We start from the raw sequence: 9688 nt of genomic DNA, 5'->3' as shown, positions 1-9688 counted from the left end.
TGGATCTGACGATTCTGAACAGTTTCATCCTGTTGTCATCCTGTGGCGTGAAATTGTCACACAGAGAATTTCGTCTCGCCCTTGTGCGGAATATGCTGGAGCATGCTGGAAGGGGTCCACCTCGCCCTCAATGGTTCATGGGTCGACCTGCTGTGTCATCGGCGATATCTCGATTAGAGGAGGCCAAACAACATCACTGGCCGACTTCCTCCACTTCGAAATTGAGGTGTCGTGTGTGCTCTTCGCGTGGAAAACGAAGAACCGTCCGGACAAAGTGCGTGAAGTGCGATGTTGGACTCTGCATTTCCGGATGTTTCAAAGAATTCCACACGAAGGCAACATTCCGTTAGATGACGCAGTTGGGAAGACAGTCAACTTATAAAGCTGGTGTCCAAAAATAATGTAAGTAGAACAAGAATTTCTATTTTAAAATTAGATTTTAAAACACTGCGCGCACCCATACGGTGTCGCAGGCCACTTGGCTATACTTTAAAGTCTCCATACGGTGTTGCTAGGCTCTTAAAAGATAATTATCACATAATTAGTAGTACCCCAAAATTCATAACCCACCAACCAATCATATCCACTATTCACACACTTCTTCCTGAAACTAATGTGTACATTCCTTGTTTCAGAAAACAAGGGGGTGGAAGAATTGAAATACTTTGTACAGAAAGAAATTGAAAATTATTGAAGACTGAAATATAGTTTCAAGGTAAGTATGAATTACTATTGATCCACGTATTCTTGACCTCTGCACTAGTTGGAGGTCAGTGGTCAGCTTCAACCTCTGGCTGCTTTACCCCTGGGGAAAGAGCTCCTGGTGAATATGCATAAAGCTTAACAATTTTTAAAACGCACAAAAAAGTCTTATTTCACAAAATTCCCTGTATATTCTCTGTGTTGCTATAAAACATAATTTACCGAGTTTAGCATTCAGTTGTAGAGCACAACAACCTTCTTCTTCTCAAAACTGGATTAACCCTCTCTCGCTTAATTTCATATTTTTAACGAAAATTTTACCAGCTCCTCGAGTTAACTTCAGTCTGCAAAAGCTACTTCCTAATGTATAATTGTTTAAAGTGACCTGCAAGGTAACCAGTATTTTAAAATGGTTTGCAGTTAAGCAAAGGTTATGTGGTGAGTGGACAATATAAATGACATTAAAAATTCTTCAGTTATTAAAAGAAGTCCTTTAATATTTCAATCGTATAACTAACTATGGAGCTGAGCCCTTCTTGAGAAGCCACCATTTGCACAGGTACTCAAGAACTTCCCAGCAATTTATGGAGCCTGGAGATTGATTACTGTGTTCACAAGTCCTCCACTGGTCCATATCCTGAGCTAGATCAGTCCAGTCCTGTCTCTCTAAGATCCATTTTAATGTCATCCTCCCACCAACATCAAGGTGTTCCCAGTGGTCTCTTTCCTTCTGGCTTTCTAACCAAGATTCTACATGCATTCCTCTTCTTCTGCATGTGTACCATATGACCTGCCCATTTAATCCTCCTTGACTTGATCATTCTAAGAGAACAAGTTATGAACCTCCTAATTATGCAGTTTTTTCCAACCTTCTATCATTTCATCCCTCTTCAGTCCAAATATTCTCCTGAGTACCATGTTCTCAGACACCCTAAGCCTGTGTTCCTCCCTTGATGTCAGAGACCAACTTTCACACCCATATAAAACCAGAGGCAAAATTATAGTTTTTCATGTGTGAATTTTTATGTCTTAGACAGCAAACAAGTTGACGAAACGGTCTGGACTGAATGGTAGTAAACATGACTTGAATTCACTCTTCTCTTAATCTTTTCCTGAATGAAATTTTGATTTGTTCCTGTCATTCTCAAATATATGAACAGTACCACATTTTCAGAGCATCTGTTAGCCATCCTCTTTATCTCATGATGTCCTGCATTCTGCTGGCAAGACATCAATATATACATAGTTTTCTCTGTGTTTACTTCTAGACCAAACTCCTTACTAGCATCCGTTATAACTTCTGTGTTTTTCTTTATGTTATCTGTGTCATCTTCCAGCAGTTTTGTGTCATTAGTACATACCAGCAGCTGATGTGTCCCATATAATTCCAGTTCCATCTGTTTTTCATGGCGGGGGCACGCAGTAGCGTAGTTGGTTGAGGCACTATGCTGCAAACCTGAAGGTCACGGTTTCAAGTCCCGATGAGGTCATTGGATATTTTTCCCAATTGACCTAATCCTTCCAGCTGCACTATGGCCCTGGGGTTGACTCAGCCTCTAAGATAAATGAGTACCAGGAATATTCTTGAAATATTCTTGGGGGTAAAGGGCGCCCGGCGCGTAAGGCTGACAACCTTGTCACCATCTATGAGCCAATTGTCTAGAAAATGTGGGAACCTCAGCATCTCACAACCCTATGGGCCTCCACTGCCTGTTACAGGGATACCTTTACTTTTACTTTACTGGTTGTCCTGGACTTTTTTAATGGTATATTCTAAAGCAAAATTTAAAAGTAGTGGTGATAAAACATCTTGTTTTGTTTCTCTAAGCTTCTACACAAATGTAAAGTTATCCCTGTACTTAATTAGTACCACACAAGTAAGATGTATTGTGAAGGAAAAGTACAGCTGCATTCTTTCTTATCTTTGGTATTAGTTGGAGGTGTGTGGTCATCTTCATGCCATGACTACTTTACCTCTGGAGAAAAGCTCCAAATTCGATTGGAAAGGTGGCTTGTTTCTACCCAGAATCGGTCCAGACGCAAATGGGGAGAGAAAATCACTACCCTTGTCAGGGTCCATAAATATCTGAATTACATTTTTTATGTATTCAGAAATTCCGGTTATGATAACTGCTTTGTTGTCCCCCCAAACCAAACCCTTAAATTGAACCACTTATAAAGACCTTTCTTTGCATCTCACTGTTGAGGATCAAATTTGGGATTGAAAATTTAAGTCATTACCTAGATGCCTGGAGACTTGCGAAAAGTGTTTTGCAGTGAAAGAGCAAAGATGACAACACATGGACACGCAATGAGGTTAAGAATGCGATAATCAGCATTCATGCGTAATACCGTGTGCAAGACGCGCCGCTAACTAGGCCACTGGAGGTGGTCATATGAGCAAATACACAGCGACAAGACGCAAGAGGTCCACCCCCAGCCACATAGAATACCCAATGAAAGCCTAACTTTAGGAAATTGGAACACAAGGGAGGAGCTATCTACCCCCTTGTCGTCCACGCTGAATCAGCGAATTAAGACTATAAATGAGGGAAAGTCAAGAGACTTGGAAATCTGATTTTAAACAGAATAGAGAGTTGTCAGCCGTAGGCTCTCTTCGACATGGGTCAGACTAGCGGAGGCAGTGGGCCGACATCTTGTACTTCAGGTGGGTCTGTTTACGCATATTAGCCATGCCGATTGATAATCTGTTGTTTGATAGTAATGGTGATAACAGTGTGGTTGAGTTATTTTAATGGGCAAACTCCAGTGTACCCAGTGAGCCCGTAGGGTAGGATACCAGGAAAGTGTAGAAGCCTAGGATATTAGTCAGGCAATGAGTGACTTATATGTCGGTGTCAAGGTTACATATAGTGAGTTGTAATAAGACAGGTACAGGGAAATTATGTATTCTCGAGGGGGACATGCATGTCCTCGTTAGTAAGTCCGATAGAGAGAGAGAGAGAGAGAGGCGAAGCCTCCACCCCTGAAGGGGGAGAACTTGAAGAAAAGAGAGCATGTAGTCCAGACAGAAGGACAGTCCTTGTTAACAGTGTAAATAGTGTATATCATGTAAATATCAGAGTGTAAATAGATAGAATAGATAGAGTAGGATGAACCGGGGATTGTGATTCACCCTCCACAACCACCTTCCTCGAACCATCCAGAAGGTCCTACCACAATGAGAGTTGCAACAGCAGCCGAAGGCCTAAGGAGAGGCGTTAGGAATAGACAGGGATAGGCTCCTGCCACACAGGCAGAGTTTGGTAGCCTTAATAGCAACGCCCTTTTAAGATGTATTAATAAAGAATTAAGTCGCTACCTGTAAACCATATGCGGAGTGGTCAAGAAGGGGTATGACTACATGCCAGGGAGTAGTACCAACAATTGAAAGAACAGAAAATAGATGGTGGCAGCCTGTATGACAGAAGGAAACTCCGATATAGGAGAATCCTAGCTAAGTGTAAGCTAGGATGGTTGCGTTAACGCCTTACAGTATAACCAGTGGAGGCCAGGAGGGGTACCTGCACACCCCCGACGGCGCGACGTTACCAGGAGTACCAGTTTACGACATAACTAGTGGAGGCGAGGAAGGATACCTCCACGGCCCCTACATGCGGAGTTACAGTGGTGACAGAGGCGGGCTGACTCCACGCCCCCCTGTACCACGGCATTACAGCGGCGGCAGCAGCGGGAGGGATACCTCCATGTCCCCCCTGCGCCGCTAGGGCATTACACTCACATTAGCCTTAGTTGTCATTACTATTTGAATTATAGTTACATTCTTCACCAGTGTTCTCACTAGGACAGGCACACAGTAAGCACAGAGTATCTCTTTGGTCAAGAAAATTGAAATTGAAACTGAATGTGATGTGCTTTACTTGTTTCTAAAAAAAAAAAGAAGAAAAGTGTTAAATGACATATCACCATGGGAAAGTTAGATTGAAATAATTTTTATTATCTAGGCCATACATTCCTACAACCTTCAGTATTAGGAATGATGTAGAAACAATGGGAGGTGTCATAAAGTTCCACTGCTGGAAACAAAATCTGCCTCACACCACAAGAATTGTGACTGCTATGCAGTGATTAAGTATCAAGTAGCCTCAACACTTGAAGCACCTAAATCTGTTTCTCATAAATTGGTGCTGTCCCCTCACCAGCACATCATTCTTCGTTCCAAGTCCCACAGGACTCATTACTCTGGGTGTCCTACAACTGTCTCTCTCTCCCTCTCCTCCTGCTGTGATAGACAAATTCTATATATACACTATACTGTGCTGTGTAGTTGGACCCTGTGGTACCAGGTACTGGGGCCAGGATAGCTTGGCCAGTGTAATGATTGGGCTATTAGTTGCATGCCCAGAGAATTGATGTTTGATTCCTGGTAGGTACCAAGATTTTCCTCTGCTGCCATGTCTAGATCAACTCTGGGGCTCACTGGGGTTTCATTTCCCTGTGGTAAATTGGCCATGACATGAAGGTGCTCACTCACCTACATCTATAGTCTGTTCGCGGAGACGAGAGAGTCCTCGTGAACAAATGCACACGGTATCTCCTTCGCTCTCTGAATGAAATCGTGCAGCGATCATGTGATGCGTGTCCCGTTGCAGGGGTGTCCAAAGTTCACTCTTCAGTCTGAATGCAGGTTAACGTGCGTCCAAATGCAGTGAGTACACTGAAGTAACTGCGCGCTTTGTCCACTCCTTGCTGTCAGCTGTGGCGACGTGGGGTTTGCTTTGTTATGCTAACTGTCTCGTCTCCGCGAATGGACTATAGTTTCCAAGGTTAAGAAAGAATGGAGCTGTCTCTCCACTCCCAAATGCATATGCATGGATAATCAGAGAGGTAAATTTGGTAATTTTTACCCTCACTTTGTACTACTCTGATTGTGTTAAAACACCTGGACAAGGACATAAACATTACAGTGAGTTCATAGGTGTGCTTTGTTTCAGTATATGGAACCAGCTGGGAGTCAGGGTGGAACTGAAGCTGCTGCAGGCAGTAGTCCTACCTTTCATCCAAGCCAATGAAACTGTGACAGATACCATGCATACCAGAGAGGCTCAGCAGTCTAGATGTGTTAGTGTTATGTGTACACCTGTTGAAGTGGTAGTTGTATTTCAGGAATGATTTGAGAAGTTCTTATGGAATTTGGTACCCTGAGTAAAAAAACTTCACCGTAATCCTCCTCATGTTCAGTTCCTCTGACAAAATTCGTTGACATGTACCATAACTTAGTCCCAAGGTGTTACAGAGGTCTTGGATGGTCAGTCTATGATCTTGCAGAATCAGATCCCTAACTTTTGCAATATTTTCTGGTTTGCTGCCAGTTGACGGCCGTCCCGAATGATCGTCATCATCAGTCGATGTTTGGCCATTTTTGAAATGCTTATACCAGTCGCAAGTTTGTGCCTGGCCTAAACTGTTGTCACCAAAAGCTTGCTTCAACATTTGGTGCATTTCTGCAATGGTTTTCCCAAGTTTAAAACAAAACCTTATACAGACACACTGCTCTCTCAGGTCAGCCATTGCAAAACTGCAAACTCACGGAAACACAACAATGGAAATACATTCACCAATAATAAACCCAACCACTCGTCTTGACGCCGCTTGCCACACTGACTCAAGAAGGGTGTGTGTGTGGGGAGACACCTAGCGGTATTTCGATGTACTTATAACCATTTGCCCGCAAAATTCAAATTTCGGGAACTTTCAGATTGTACCGTGTACAAGTGATTTTCCCATTAGCTTCTAAAAAGATGAACTGTTAGTTTACTAGTTGGTGTAACATGTACCATAACTACATCATGAGGTCTTCTGATTTTGATATACAGTAGAACTTGGTTATAACGTCATCAAAGGGACGTAAAAATAGTGTCGTTATAAACGAATGTCGTTGTAACCGAAATTGGACTTCCACAGTAGCCTTATGTTAGTCACATAAAAATCTACCAAAAACCAAGTTAAAATGTTACATTTTTTAGTGAAATACATAGTGAAGTACAGACTAACTTAACATTAACGTGGAATTGCCCAAATGTGTAATATCAAAGACATATTACAGCGCTTTTCACTGACAATACACACAATATTTCACGAATCACTTTAACTTTCTCTTCAGTGCTTAAAACTTTCCTTTTCATTGCCATGTTTTCACTACTGCACTTCTCTGGGTTTAGGCAGGAACACTATAGGGTAAGTAGACAATGTGAGGTCCTGTTAGACGAGATTCTAGGAAAGGAATGCAGTTAACAACCTGCCGCGTCCTCTTGCACTATTCACGCAGTCCCACCCCACACCCTTGTTTTCGCATAAAACCCACGCTTCTCTTGCAGCCCGCGGTCATATTCTTCCAGGACAGTCACGTCAGCAAGTAGGGAAAGTGGGGGTGGGCAGACACATCAAACTTTCCCACGATATCAGAGAAATTCAGGAATGAAAATGACGTTACATACGAGGTTGATGCATTTGTGCATGTCGTACTAAGCAAGGTATAAAAACAGTTGCTTTATGAGGAATTAGTTCGTACCATTGAATATTTGACGCAATAGACAAGGTGTCACAGAAACCGATGTTTCTATAACCAAGTTTTACTGTATATCTGTATGTGTGTGTGAAGATTTTTATCCGGAATGTTGTGCGAGCTGTGGCTGTATTTAATCCATTGTTATTAGTGCCTGAACTGCATACTAATGTCCCTTCAGTATTAATTCTCATTACTGATAAACACTGAAGTACTGGAATGCTGTTTAACCCTCTTACCTAAATGCTAGTAACAAACAAGGAAGATGCATCTTACCTGACAAGTCAAAATGGAACAAGACGTCCTTCCAGTAATGTTTAGTAGAAGTCTGACACATCTCCCATGCTAGATGTCTTCAGTATTTGTAAGAACTGGGTTACAGATATGCCTTGCATAGCCAAATTCAACTTTCTTGCCCCTGCCATCTATTTGAGACACAGAAAAGTTAACAGAAGATAATCACAGCAATACAGAAAGAAAATATGATGTTTGTGTTCCATACCATTCATGATATTGATAAAACAGACTGTTGTGAAATCACGTAAGGCAGGAAGCTGACAGTTCTCCTTCTCCTTCAGCGCTACACCCCTTTGTGAGCGTTGGCCTCCCTTATAACAGCCTCCCAATTATTCCTGTCTTGTGTCTTCTTCCACCAAGCTGTCACTTCTAAAATTCTTAGGTCATGCAATATATTATCCAGCCATCTTAATTTTGGTCTTCCTTTCTTTCTGCTGCTTACTAGCTGGGAGAAGGTTAATTTCTTGCAGAGCAAACTTTCATCCATCCTTCTGATATGCCGTAGCCACTTCAGTCTTGTTTATTTTTGACTGCACTATATTTAGTTCTTTGAATAATTTATATAATTCATCATTATATTTTATTCTCCATACTCCATTTACATAGCTTGGGCCATGGAATTTTTCTTTAAACATTTTCATTTTATCCTCATTCAAATTAGTGAGTGTTCAGCTCTCACTACCATAAAGTACAGCAGGTTTTATAAGGGTTATATACAAGGTGTGTCCCAAAAGTCATGAAATACATTTCTTTCCTGCGCTCCTACTGGTTGGGTTAGGAAGGGGAGGACTTTAGCTTCACAGCGCGCCCAAGGTCAGTCTGCTCGAGCATCGGAGGCGTCAGTATCGCTGATTTAGTGCACCTGTGTTTTGTGACCACGTCACGGCGCGCGATGGCGGATAATTTCGAACAACGTTGGGCAGTTAAGTTCTGCACAAAGCTCAACAAAAAAGCTGCCGAAACTCACGAACTGCTTAAGCAAGCCTACGGGGAGTGCCAGAGTGCTGAATGGTACACCTCACCTTCCCCGAAACCAAAGAAGGTGAAGATGGGCAAATCCAAAGTGAAAACAATGCTCATTGTCTTCTTCGATGCCAAGGGTGTGGTCCACAAAGAGTTTTTACCCCAAGGACAGACCATCAATGCTCCCTACTACGTGGATGTTCTAGAAAGATTAAGGAAAATGGTCATCGCGTGTGAAAAGATATCGCCGCTAACTGGCGGCTGCCTCATGACAGTGCGCCCAGCCACACGTCTCTCCTCATCCGTGAGTTCCTGGTGAAGCACCACGTGGCAACGCTGCCGCAGCCACCCTACAGCCCCGACCTAGCTCCGGCCACCTTCTTTTTGTTCCCGAGGATGAAGACTGCAATCAAAGGAAAGCATTCAGGCTATCCAAGCGGCCGTGACAACAGCTTTAAATGAGGTTCCCATCGAGGTCTTTGAGGGGGCGTACCGGCCATGGGAGAGTCGGTGGAAAAAATGTATAGATGCTCATGGACAGTACTTTGAAGAATATTAACACTTTGTACCGATATCATCAGTAAATTTAAAAAATATATATATATATATTTCATGACTTTTGGGACACACCTTGTATATTCTACATTTAGTATCTTTTCTTAGAAGTTTTGATTGTAGTAAATTCTGCATTCCATAATAACATTTATTTCCCATTGTTATTCTGTGATTAATTTCCACATCAGTGTTGTTATCACAGGTGACTGTGGACCCAAGATATTGAAATTCTCTTACTTTTTATTGTCTATTATGTTATGCTTCTCTTTGGTTTTATTACTGCTAACTTCCATAAATTTAGTTTTATCTTCATTAATGTTTAAACCCAATTTGTAATGCTGCTTTCTTGACCTTTGTGTGTGCTTCTTTGACTATTCTTTCATCATCATCATCATCAGTAGGGCCCGGTTTTCTATGACATGTCATATTTTTTTCCTAGAGTGTATTCCTATTTTTAAATGTCATTATGCATGTTTCCAGTCATTCTTATTGAAATTATGTCGTTTTTATTGTGCATATAAATGCATATTTTAGAGTTTTATTGGTTTTACAGCATATTTTGGCATAATTTTGAAATAAGGTCATATTTTTGTCATTTTAGAAACAATTCTTTGATATAATGTAAAATTTCGGCTCCATAATGTT

General features: G+C 41.7%; 1 protein-coding gene across 4 annotated transcripts in view; it reads left to right on the top strand.

Moving 5' to 3' along the window:
• Positions 1 to 273: 273 nt before the first annotated feature.
• The window catches only part of LOC111871037, a 19103-nt gene continuing 9688 nt past the window's right edge, over positions 274 to 9688 (top strand). For 2 of the 4 annotated variants that reach the window (XR_004513720.1, XR_002843968.1), the window contains exons 1-2: positions 415 to 715; positions 5658 to 5784. The gene's annotated coding sequence lies outside the window, so the exon portion shown is untranslated. The other 2 variants (XR_002843969.2, XR_004513722.1) reach the window with 2 other exon arrangements.

The sequence above is a fragment of the Cryptotermes secundus genome, unplaced genomic scaffold (assembly GCF_002891405.2).
Source record: "Cryptotermes secundus unplaced genomic scaffold, Csec_1.0 scaffold5272, whole genome shotgun sequence".
In the NCBI taxonomy this organism is placed as follows: Eukaryota; Metazoa; Arthropoda; class Insecta; order Blattodea; family Kalotermitidae; genus Cryptotermes; species Cryptotermes secundus.
This window is presented reverse-complemented; position numbering and strand designations above follow the sequence as displayed.